Source organism: Zingiber officinale, chromosome 3B (assembly GCF_018446385.1).
Source record: "Zingiber officinale cultivar Zhangliang chromosome 3B, Zo_v1.1, whole genome shotgun sequence".
NCBI classification, from domain to species: domain Eukaryota; kingdom Viridiplantae; phylum Streptophyta; class Magnoliopsida; order Zingiberales; family Zingiberaceae; genus Zingiber; species Zingiber officinale.
In genome coordinates, this window is record NC_055991.1 from 123,036,736 (window position 1) to 123,048,847 (window position 12,112).

The following is a 12,112-nucleotide window of genomic DNA, read 5'->3' on the forward strand; positions in this document are numbered from 1 at the left end:
CGCATGAAGACCCAAATCAATACTTGGAGGTCTTCTATGAGATATGCGACATAATGAAAATGAATGGTGTTCCTTTTGAAGCGGTGCGCTTATTATTGTTTGGGTTTTCTCTAAGAGATAGAGCTAAGCAATGGTTAAACTCTTTAGCTCCAAATAGCATCACCACATGGGAACAATGTGAGCAACAATTTCTTGACAAATTCTATCCGCCTAGCAAAACGGCGCATATGAGGAATCTCATTGCAAGTTTCAAACAAGCTGACTCAGAATCTTTATTTGAAGCTTGAGATAGATACAACAATATGCTCAGACAATGCCCACATCATAACTTGGAGAAGTGGTTAGTGTTGCACACATTCTATAATGACATCAATTATCATACCAAGGTGTTCCTTGATTCAGCTGCTGGAGGGGCACTCATGAATAAAAGTCTAGATGAAGCTGAGGAAATAATTGAAAGTGTAGAAAAAAATCATCATTAATGGGCAAATGAGAGAAGTGGTGGTTATTCTTATTCAAACCCAACTAAAGTATCAGGAAAATTTGATGTTGATGCAGTTACTTTAATGTCTGCAAAGTTGGATGCTCTTACAAAAAAATTAGAAAGTATGGGGACTAATTCAAATATGGTCAATGTCATTGTATCTACTTGTGAAGTATGTGGGAGTACTGATCATTCTAGTGACTCGTGCCCTTTGGGAGCTATTTCTGCACAAATCAATCAATTAGAGCAATGTGATGCAATCATGGGTTTCAACCAGAGGCAGAACAACTCATACTCAAATACATACAACCCTAGGTGGAAAAGTCATCCTAATTTTTCTTATAGAAATAATCAAGAGCAAGGACCACCTTTGGGGGCAAGACCTAATTTTCAGTATGTGCAGTAGAATTTTCAACAACAATCTTCTCAAGGCTATCAATTTTCTAAAATTAAAAAGATGCTTGAGGAAATTATCTCTAATCAAAACGAAATGAAGCAAGACATTTTGAAGTTGACTCAAAGAATAGATAATTCTGAAAAGCATCAAAAGATCCAAGATAGTCAAATTGCCCAATTAGCCTCATCATCTTCAAGAGCACCAGGGCAATTTCCTGGAAAACCTTATGTAACAATAGAGCATTGCAATCGCATTGAACTTAGGAGCGGACGGACCTTGGGAGATTCTCAAGCGACTGCTCCAAAAGGGATGAAAGCTGAAGAAGAGCTTTCTCCTCCAACACTTGAACCAAATCAGATTCAAAAAAATGAGGAGAGTACCATTAAGGTTGAAGAGATTCTTCCACTTAATTCACAGAGCTAAGTAATCCCTTTTCCTCAAAGATTAGTGATGCTAATGAAAGATGAAGAGTTTGGTAAATTTTTGGAGAAAGTCAAAGAAATATATGTTGAAGTACCTCTTATTGATGCAATATTACAAATGCCCAAGTTTGCCAAATTCTTGAAGGACATCATGTCAAATAAAAGAAGAAGAGGAGACATACAGACCATAGTACTTACGGAGGAATGTAGTGCTCTTTTTGAGAAGAACACTTCCCCAAAGTTGAAGGATCCAGGAAGCTTTTATATTCCTTGCAACATAGGAGCTGAATTCATTGAGAAAGCTTTTTGTGATTTGGGGGCAAGTGTTAGCCTCATTCCTTATTCCATTTGTAATAATTTAGGTCTCAAAAACTTTAAACTTACTACTATAGCACTGCAACTAGCTGATCATTCCTGCAAGTACCCTATGGGTATAGTTGAAGATGTATCGGTAGAGGTAGGTGGGAGTATAATTCCCACTGATTTTGTAGTACTTGACATGGAGGAGGATCCAAAAATTCCTATCATATTGGGAAGATCATTCCTTGCTACAGCAGGAGCTATTATTGATGTTAAAAATCATACACTATCTTTGGTAATTGGTAAGGAACGGTTGGAATATGATTTATCTAATGCCTCTAACCATGTCTCTTCTCTTTTAAATGCTTGTAGCAGGGCAGACATTTACAAACTTGAGGAATGGAATTTCCATCCTCATGGGAGGCCACCAAATGAAGAGAACAATGTGGTGGAAGATGTTGGGAGAAGACCTCCCAATAAAAATGGAAAATATGTCTGTCCTCCTAGGGCAAGGAAAAGAGAAGAATGATTAGATTGGTCGAGCTAAAGACCTTAAACAAGCACTTCTTGGGAGGTAACCCAAGGGTTCTTTTAGTTAGTACATTTTATGTTTCTATTTTTCATTAGTAGTATTTTTACTCTGTTTTTGCTTTGGTTTTCAAGTTAAATTTCACTTCCATGAGCTGGCCATGACTTCTTCATGGGCATGGAAGTGTTGGAGAAGCAAGATAGGAGTTGAACTATCTTTTGGAGCAAAACAGAGCTGGGTCGTGTGCCGCACACGGCCAGTTTCATCTTGCAGAGAAGGGGGATGTTAGGGCCGTGTCTACATGACACAGCCGTGTGAGGCATCCCGAGGAGAAAAAGGACTCGGTCGTGTCCCAGACACAGCCGTGTGATAATTCCAGAGGAGGAAAGGTTCTCGACCGTGTATCAAACAAGACCGTGTGAAGATCCGAGAGAAACAACTGCACTGGCCGTGCCATCCAGCACGACCGTGCAAGGCTTCTCGAGGAGGAGAAGGAAGAGGTTATGTCTCACACATGGCCGTGCAAGCTGAACCGACAAGGAGATATTTGTGGTCGTGCCAATTGGCACGGTCGTGTGAGCCAACCCGAGAGGGAGAAGGGAGAGGCCATGTAGATCTACACGACCCGTGTGGAGTGGAGTTGTTCAAGTTGCGCCCCTTATACACGGTCGGATCCAAGCCGTGTCCGCCACACACCCCTTCACCTAAACACCTTTTTCTCTCCCAAACTCCTCTCTTCTTCAATCTTTCTTCCAAATCTTCTCAGATCTAGATCTCAAATTCTTTCTTCTTCACAAATTTTATCAAGATCTAGATTCTTCTCCTCTCTAGCATCCAAGATCTCCAACTCCTTAGCCTTAAGACCTTGTTCTTCAAGATCTATTTCTTCAAGATCCAACTTCTCCAATCATAAACAGTACCCTTCTCCACTTAAACTTGAAAATATGTCCAATATTTTGAAGAGATTATGCAAGGGAAGTGGTGGATCTAGTGGAGGGAAAGAGCCAACAAAGGATAAAGGAAAACAACCAATGAAGGGCAAAGGAAAGAGGATATCATGCGCCGAAGGTAATGACAATGAATTCAATATCATTTTTAGAAATGAAGATCATAAGACTAGATTTGCAATTCTTGTCAATAGAAAGATTATGTGTACAAGATATATGGACCCAACCATTTTAGACATGCTAGGAATTAGAGAAGATGTGGATTGGATGATTGGGTTCCTAGATTGGAGTGATAAATTGTACTCACATCAACCTACGTATCCTCATATTATATTGGAATTTCTAAGCTCATTAGATGTCCACTTTGTCAATGAAGATGATTATGTTGGCAAAATAACATTTAGGCTAATGAACAAAGAATTTCAGTGGACATTTAATGATTTCAATAATTATTTTGGATTATCTACCGGTTACTCTCGTAGGTTTGATTCTCGATTTAGTTGGAATCAATTTTGGAACTCGATCACTGGATTAGAACAACCTTATGAGCCCTCTAGAGCTAAGGCTTCTCACATGCAAACCCCCATTTTTAGATACTTACATCGAGTAATGAGTAAAACTATTTTTGGTAGGAGGGAGAGTGATAGAGTTGTTAAGAAAGTAGAGCTTTATTCTTTATGGGCTATGCTACATAAGGTTGATTTTGATTCAGGTTTTCATTTTCTTCAAACCTTGGTGAGAGCCGGGAGGGCATCTTCGGGATCTATTGTTTTTGGTGGTATGATTACTCAAATAGCTTGTAACTTGGAGCTTGATTTAGATGGGTTGGAGGTCATCCATGGCAATGACATGATAGACATTGATGCATGTCTTGCCATGAAAATGCTTGTCCAGGATGAGAATGATTTTGCATTTCCTAGGAGGAATGGTTTTCCTTTACCTCTTCCTTATCCCGAACGAACTTCCATTCACAACCCTGCTAATTGGGTAATCACTGATTCAGACCCCGAGAATGTTCCTTCTATATCCAGAGACACAGAGCCACATCTTGAGCCCTCGTCAACTGGACACCCGCAGCCCTCCGGTCATCCGGATCCTGCTAGGCATTATTTTGCCTATGGTACGGGTTCCTCCATATTTGACTTTTCAGATTTTTGTGCATCTCTAGAATCACTTCATGAGAAATAAAATGCCCAACGAATAATGTTGGAGGGCCACTTCTCTTTATCAGATGATCAATTCAGCGAAGTACGAAATCATTTTCAGTTTACAAGGAATTTTCAAGGTCAAACGACTGAATTTGTTCAGGACTATGATATTGATCAGGCTAGAATGAGGGATTTTATACAGGGCATGAGTGTTACTAGCCAACAAATAGATGCTCTTTATGAATATCATAGATTCCTAGGTGAAATGCCTGGTTTTCCTAGTTTTCCTATCGAAGAACGACGTAGACCTCCTTTCCCTCGTCCACCACCTCCTCCACCATATTAATTTCATCGGGACGATGAAAAGTTTAAGGCTGGGGGGGGGGGGGGGTTTGCAAACCTAAATTTTTTTTGCATTTTTCTGTTTTGTTATGTAGTTTATTTTGTTTTGCATTTGCTCTTGTTTTTCTTTGATTGTTTGTTTTTGATAGTCACTTGACGGTCTTTTGAAAACTTTGTGGCATACATCTTGAGAACATCAAACTACACTTATATGTTTTTTTGTCTTTAAGTGAAAATGTTAGCACGCTCATTATCTAGATTCATGATGTTACAAATGATGCTAGTAGTATGCTTAGTGTATGTCTTTTCTCTATTTTAGGTAGCATGAAAGAAGCTAAGTATCATATGGAGATAAGTTTTAGTTTTGGCTTGACCTTAAGGTCTTACCTTCACTTCACTTTACTTGGGCTTGGATTGTTGATATCATTGAAATAGTCATAATTCATCTTATTTGTTCAGTACTTGGTTTCCATGGTGATTTTTCAAACTTCATTTTGGTTACTGGATGAGGCTTAAATCATGTAAGCTCATTTGGAAAAATCAAAATATTCCAACATTTGTGCTAAAAGTACATTTGTGAATAAGATTTGCATAATGCAAATACTTATGAGAAAAAAAAAGTGTGAAAAAAAAGAAGAAAGGAAAAAAGTGAATAAGGGATATAAAAAACAGTTGTCATAAGTGGAATCTAGCAAGTCACCCCTTTGAGACTGAGTTATGTTACTGGGGAAATGACTGCATATCTTTTATTGAGATTGAGCACGCCTTTGAGACCTTGGGTTGATTGAAAAATATGAACCAAGTGTGTGACATGTAAGTGCCTATCACCGGTTATGTGCCTATCACCGGAAATATGAGGAACTCAAATTTGATGACGACTTGACTAGGACGAAGATTAAAACTTGAAGGGTTTTGAGTTACTTATTGCATTGTGCACAAGATACTTATGCTTGAGCCATTCTTGACTTGTTTCCATGATCATGCTTGTTAGTGAAACTTTTTGATAGAGTTAGGAAAATACATTAGAGATATGAGTGTGTTGTAGAACATATGAATTTAGATTGCAGCATTTTGCTTGAGGACAAGCAAAGGCTTAAGTCTGGGGGTGTGATGTGCGTAGATTGTATAATCTTGTTTAGCATGTTTTGATGCACATTCACATACTTTGCACATGCTTTATCTATGCATTTTCGTACTTCCGGCTTTGCTTTTAGCATATTTACCTTTTTTGTTCGGAGATCTTCTTTTGTACATTTTTTTGTACACAGGAGTCGATTTTGGAGAAGAAATGATGTCCGAGGCAAGTAAACCAAAGGAGGAAGACACCATCCTTGTGTGTCACACGACCCTGCCATGGGGGTTGCCCTAGCCGTGTGAGGTTCACCACCCGTGTGGCTACGGCAGGAAAGGGAGTGGTCATAGCCATGTGAGCTTCACACGGTCGTGCCAAGTTTTGAAGCCAACAGTAGCCAGGCCGTGTACACAACACGGCCTTGCAAGCCCTCCAGAACTGAAGCAGTGCACGGCTGTGTAGATCTACACGGCCGTGCAACATTTCCAGAGGCCAAGAATGCCCTGGCAGTGTGCACCACACGGCCGTGCAGGAGCTCCATAGCCGGAGGCAGTGCAGGCCGTGTAGATCTACACGGTCGTGCAAGGGGAGCAGTGGTAGAGCAAGCCACGGTCGTGTCCCACACACGGCCGTGTGAGACAGGCAGAGAAGGGAGTAGCACAGGCCGTGTGAGTTTCACATGGCCGTATCTCAGGGTCGTGTGACGCCCAAATCCCTCCTCTATATAAGGCCTTCTTCAAGATTTGAAAGGGGGATCTTCTCCCCTTTGGGGAAAATCAAGATTTGGGCGTTCCTCCACCTTCTTGGAGGGATTTTTCGGCGATTCGAGGGCAGATCTTTAATGTTTCAACTCTGGGAGCAAGGATTGGATCCGAAGACCGTTCTTCATCGTAGATAAGCTTTTCTTCCCTTTCTTTCTTAGATTTGGGGATCAAGATGCTTGTAATCTTCTTGTTTTTGGATTTCTTTCCTCGTTCTATGGATTAGATCTCTTGTTGTAGGATGGAGGGAGTATTTGTAATGAAGATTTGATGTAAAACTCTTGTGGATTTGCCAATTTCCTATTTCAATAATTTTGTCCTGTTTTGTATCTCTTTGATCTTGTATGGAATGTTGTGATTTGGACCTAATGCCCATTCTTGATTGAGTGTTTGAATACCTTGTGGATCTTGTAGAGATTATTTCCCATTCGATTTTTTGAGGGATGTTCGTGACAGGAACAAGCCCGTGTAAGGACATTTAAGAGATGATCTTGAGGGTAAAATAGTGTTATTCAAGGAGGTAGGATAGATTGTATGGGTGCATATCTTATATCTTGATGCGGTTGAGGAGTGATGAATTCTTATGTTGATTATCCGAGGGACAAACAGGTAAGCCCGTGTAAGGACAACATAGATTCATTTCTAATTGATCACATTTAGGTATAGATTTTATGTTGGTCCCTTTGGAGGCCGGCAAGAGGGGAGGGGTGAATTGTCCTACAAAATTAAACTCGAACCTTTCTCGGATTTCAACTATATAACATAAACACTTGTAATAAAAAGTAGAGACTAAGTAAAGAAATCATACACCAGAGATTTACTTGGTTTGCAATCAGAGGATTGCTAATCCAAGGAAAGTAAGCGCACTATGATCTCCTCTAGGCGGAGAAGCCTCTTTACAACGTTGACAGCACAAATGAAAAGAACACAACTGAAAGCACAGAAAGAATTGATTACAAGTGAGTTGCATTCAATGTACGGATCAGTACTTTATTTATAGTACTGGTCCGGGCGCCTGAAAGCCCCCGGGGGGATAAACTTTATCCCCCAACGGTCAGTTTGCGAAAATCGCGATTCTGGTCAAAATCATGCTCCGGGCGCCCCGGAGCAAAAAGTCAACTGCAATTGACTTTTTGTCCGGGATCACTTCTCCGTTAAGTCCCAGTCTTGGTCCGGGTCTGTTCGCTCCGGCTTCGCTAGCTTGGGTGATCTCGGCCTTCCGGAATAGGGCTCACCCGAACCCATGTTCCGGCCTTCTCCTCGAGCAGCCTTCCTTCCCGGTTTCTCGTCCCTCGAGCGCCGCGCACGCTCTTCTAGTTCACCGGTGTACTCTTCCGCGGACACCTCGTCCCTCAGACGCACCGAGCCCGTCGGCTCTCTCCCGTGTCGTCCTTCTCGCTAGCCGCGTCTTCCGCTCGACTTCCTGTGTTCCTAAGCTCCTGCACACTTAGACACAAGGGTTAAACAAACGCAGGACCTAACTTAGCTTGTTTGATCACATCAAAACACCTTGGGGTTCCAACAATCTCCCCATTTTTGATGTGAGCAACCCAAGTTAAGTTAGGGTAACCATATACAATAAAAACAATTTATATTAAAATAAGTCCAAATATTTTTCAATTGAAAAATTATAATACCTCCTCCTAGACTTAATATACTTCTCCCCCTTTGATCACATAAAAATTGGGGTTATAAACAAGTCTAAGGTAAATTCAAACAAGAACTTTTAAGTGTAAAATATTTAGTAAAGACACTCTTCAGAATTTTTTGTTTTAAAAAAAATATTTTTCAGATAAGAACAGTCATAAGTGTTTAAAAAAAATTTAAGTTTAAAACTTATCTCAGCATTCCCAAAAAAAAAAAAAAATTATTTTTTTTTAAAAAAATTCTAAGTGAATATTCATAAGAAACAATTCTAAGTCAATTTTCTTGAAAATTTCTAAGAAAAAAAAAATTTCTAAGTTAAGTTAGAAAGTTTTTAAATATTTTCTAACACAAATTGAATAACTCTTTTAAAGCATTAAGTAATTTAAATTAATGTTTTTTCAGTTAGTCAATTAAACTTTTCATTTCGATAGTTGGCTTCCAGGTCGTGGCGAGGCACTAGGCCTTCTTAGTTATTGGAGCAACAACCACTTCCTTAGACAAAGTCTCATAAAGAAATTAGTTGTTTAATTTCCTTGCTGAAAATGCTAAGTCTGACTTTAATTTTAAGTTAAACAGGTTTTTGGAATCCAGTAAAGGTTCCTACCTACAGGATTAACCAAGTATTTCCTAGGTATATAGATTTTTGATATATTTCTAATTTGACTTTGATGAAATCTATAATACCAATTTAAATTTCTAAAAGTAGGAATATTTGAACCATTAGATTTTTTTAATCTTTCTATTTCTTCTTTTAGTTTTTCATTTTCAATTTTCAATTTTTCAAAATCTTCTATAAGACATGATTTTGCCAAAATTCTCTTTGTTTCTAAAATTTCATTTTCTAATTTGGCATTTTTATTTTCTAATTTATACATGGATTTAGTCATAGCTTTTATACCAAAGTAAAGTCGATCAGGGGGTAAGAGGCATACCTCACTTACCATGTCGGACTTGAAGCCTGAATCTCCCCCTGCTTCACTGCTTTCATCCGAGGTCACTCCCCCTTCATCGATGCTAGGTTCTGATATACTTTGTCTATCGTAGCTTGCCATTAGTGCTATTCCGGCATATTCTTGAGCTTCTGATTCGGATGAAGAAGTGTCGTCCCAAGTTGCTTTTAGGTTGTGTTTCTTGGGAGACTTCCTTTTAGCCTTTTTGAGTTCTGGGCAGTCTTCTCTTAGGTGTCCCTCCTTCTGACACTGGTAGCACCGCACCTTTCTTCCACCTTTTTGATTCCTTTTATTCTGCATTTTAAATTTATTAGATCTAAAAAACTTTTTAAAATTTCTTACCATGTATGCTTCTTGATCGTCTTCGGAGTCTAACTCGAGTTCATCCTTCTGGGTTGCGTTTAGCGCCATAGTCTGGGTTGTATCCTTTGTCGTTCCTGCATACCTGGTTTCATGCAATTCAAGAGTAGAAAACAACTCTTCTAAAGTGCTTACCTCCAGGTCTTTTGAGATGTAGTAGGCGTCGACGATTGATGTCCATTCCGGAGTTCTTGGAAACGCGTTGAGCGCGTAGCGTATAGTGTCCCGGTTTGTTACCGTTTCACCGAGGTTCTCGAGACCAGTAACTAGTTCTTTTACCTTTGCGTGTAAACCAGCTACTTTCTCACCTTTCTCCAGACGGATGTTCATCAGTTTGTTGCGGAGGATGTCCCTTCTAGCGAGCTTTGCTTCAGACGTTCCTTCATGGAGTTCCAAGAACTTCTCCCAAAGTTCTTTAGCAGATGCATAGTTTCCGATGCGGTTGACCTCTTGAGGCGGTAACACGCTCAGCAGGTGATGTTCCGCACGGCTGTTTGCTACCGACTCATTCTGCTCCTTCTTTGTCCAATCGCTCTCTTCTTTGTCTTTTCCATCTTTATCTATTGGAGCTACAAAACCATATTTCATAATAAACCGAATTTCAAAATCTATTTTTAGGAATACCTCCATACGACGCTTCCAGTCTGCGAAGTTCCCCTCGAATTTTGGTGGAACAATGCTTAGTCCGGCCATCTTGTTGCTTCGATCGACGGTTAGTCCTCCTGAAGCGCCTTGCTCTGATACCACTTGTTGGTCCCTTTGGAGGCCGGCAAGAGGGGAGGGGTGAATTGCCCTACAAAATTAAACTCGAACCTTTCTCGGATTTCAACTATATAACATAAACACTTGTAATAAAAAGTAGAGACTAAGTAAAGAAATCATACACCAGAGATTTACTTGGTTTGCAATCAGAGGATTGCTAATCCAAGGAAAGTAAGCGCACTATGATCTCCTCTAGGCGGAGAAGCCTCTTTACAACGTTGATAGCACAAATGAAAAGAACACAACTGAAAGCACAGAAAGAATTGATTACAAGTGAGTTGCATTCAATGTACGGATCAGTACTTTATTTATAGTACTGGTCCGGGCGCCTGAAAGTGGTTCCGGGCGCCCCCGGGGGGATAAACTTTATCCCCCAACGGTCAGTTTGCAAAAATCGCGATTCTGGTCAAAATCATGCTCCGGGCGCCCGGAAGCATTCCGGGCGCCCCGGACAGCTCCGGGCGCCCCGGAGCAAAAAGTCAACTGCGGTTGACTTTTTGTCCGGGATCACTTCTCCGTTAAGTCCCAGTCTCGGTCCGGGTCTGTTCGCTCCGGCTCCGCTAGCTTAGGTGATCTCGGCCTTCCGGAATAGGGCTCACCCGAACCCATGTTCCGGCCTTCTCCTCGAGCAGCCTTCCTTCCCGGTTTCTCGTCCCTCGAGCGTCGCGCACGCTCTTCTCGTTCACCGGTGTACTCTTCCGCGGACACCTCGTCCCTCAGACGCACCGAGCCCGTCGGCTCTCTCCCGTGCCGTCCTTCTCGCTAGCCGCGTCTTCCGCTCGACTTCCTGTGTTCCTAAGCTCCTGCACACTTAGACACAAGGGTTAAACAAACGCAGGACCTAACTTAGCTTGTTTGATCACATCAAAACACCTTGGGGTTCCAACATTTTAGTCCTAAGCCGGTTGTCTATTGCAAGAGGGAACCGGCAACCTCCTACAAATGATGGACAATTGTGGAATAAAATTTGGTAGATCATTTACATTGAATAATCTTACAAAGAAACTGAAACTCCTAGAATATACTTTTTATCATAGCTCTTATTCTTGTTTCTTATTCTTTAGTTTCTATGTTTTACTTTGCATAGTTGTATTTTGCTTTTGTCAATCCATTGATTTGTTGTTTAGCTAATTCGCATTGAGATATCTTTAGTGCTTATACCAGTCCCTGTGGATATGATATCTTTATTATTACTTATGACATTTCCGTACACTTGCGGAACGTCAATAGCTGGTCAGAAGTACGATATCCACAAGCTACTGCTGGAGGGCATCCTCTACGTATTTGGATTGAGTCTAATCCACACAAAGCTTCCGTTCAACCTAGGTATGCTCATTCTTAGTCTAAATTTTGAATCTAACTGATTTTTCTTTTTCTTTTGCAGCTCAAGTCATGTTGTGCGCATGTCTAGCCAGAAAATCCAAACTCGCGGACGCAGAGATCAATGCTGCAGTCATGGCCAAGTTGGAGAGTCATGACTTGCAACTGGTCGACTCTCATGAGGATCTGCTCGGAGAGAGCACAGGAGCCCCAGCTTAAGGGAGCGATGGCGTAGCTAGCCATGCGGTTGGTGGTGAAGCGATTATCGTAGTGAATCCCCTGCCCGAGCATTTTTCGGTGATTCCAGTCGCCGAGGCCTTAGAATCAGCTTCTTTTGGGGAGTCATTGATAAGCCGAAAGAGGTGTCGCACAGAGATTGCTGCCTGATCTACTACCTCCGCTACACCGACTCCCACAAGGACAAGCCCACGTCTTTCATACGAGCGGGGAAAAACCTCCACACCTACGCCTGAGCAAGCGGCGGTCGTCGCACATACCTCGCTTTCATCCGATCGGACGTCGTCTCTATCCGGTCTACCACAAGGAACAATCTGTGCACCACGAGTCACATTCATACCACTTCCACCGCCGAAGACTCAGAGGTCTCACATCCAGCCGGCGCCCACATCCTAGTCGACTAGCAGAGCAACTTCAGCCTCGTCCGCTCCGAG

The 12,112-nt window shown here is 41.3% G+C and overlaps 1 non-coding gene across 1 annotated transcript; it reads right to left on the bottom strand.

Moving 5' to 3' along the window:
* Positions 1-225: 225 nt before the first annotated feature.
* Positions 226-331, bottom strand: LOC121968958. The gene has a single exon (XR_006108463.1). It is a non-coding gene; the product is annotated as a small nucleolar RNA R71 (small nucleolar RNA).
* Positions 332-12,112: the final 11,781 nt, after the last annotated feature.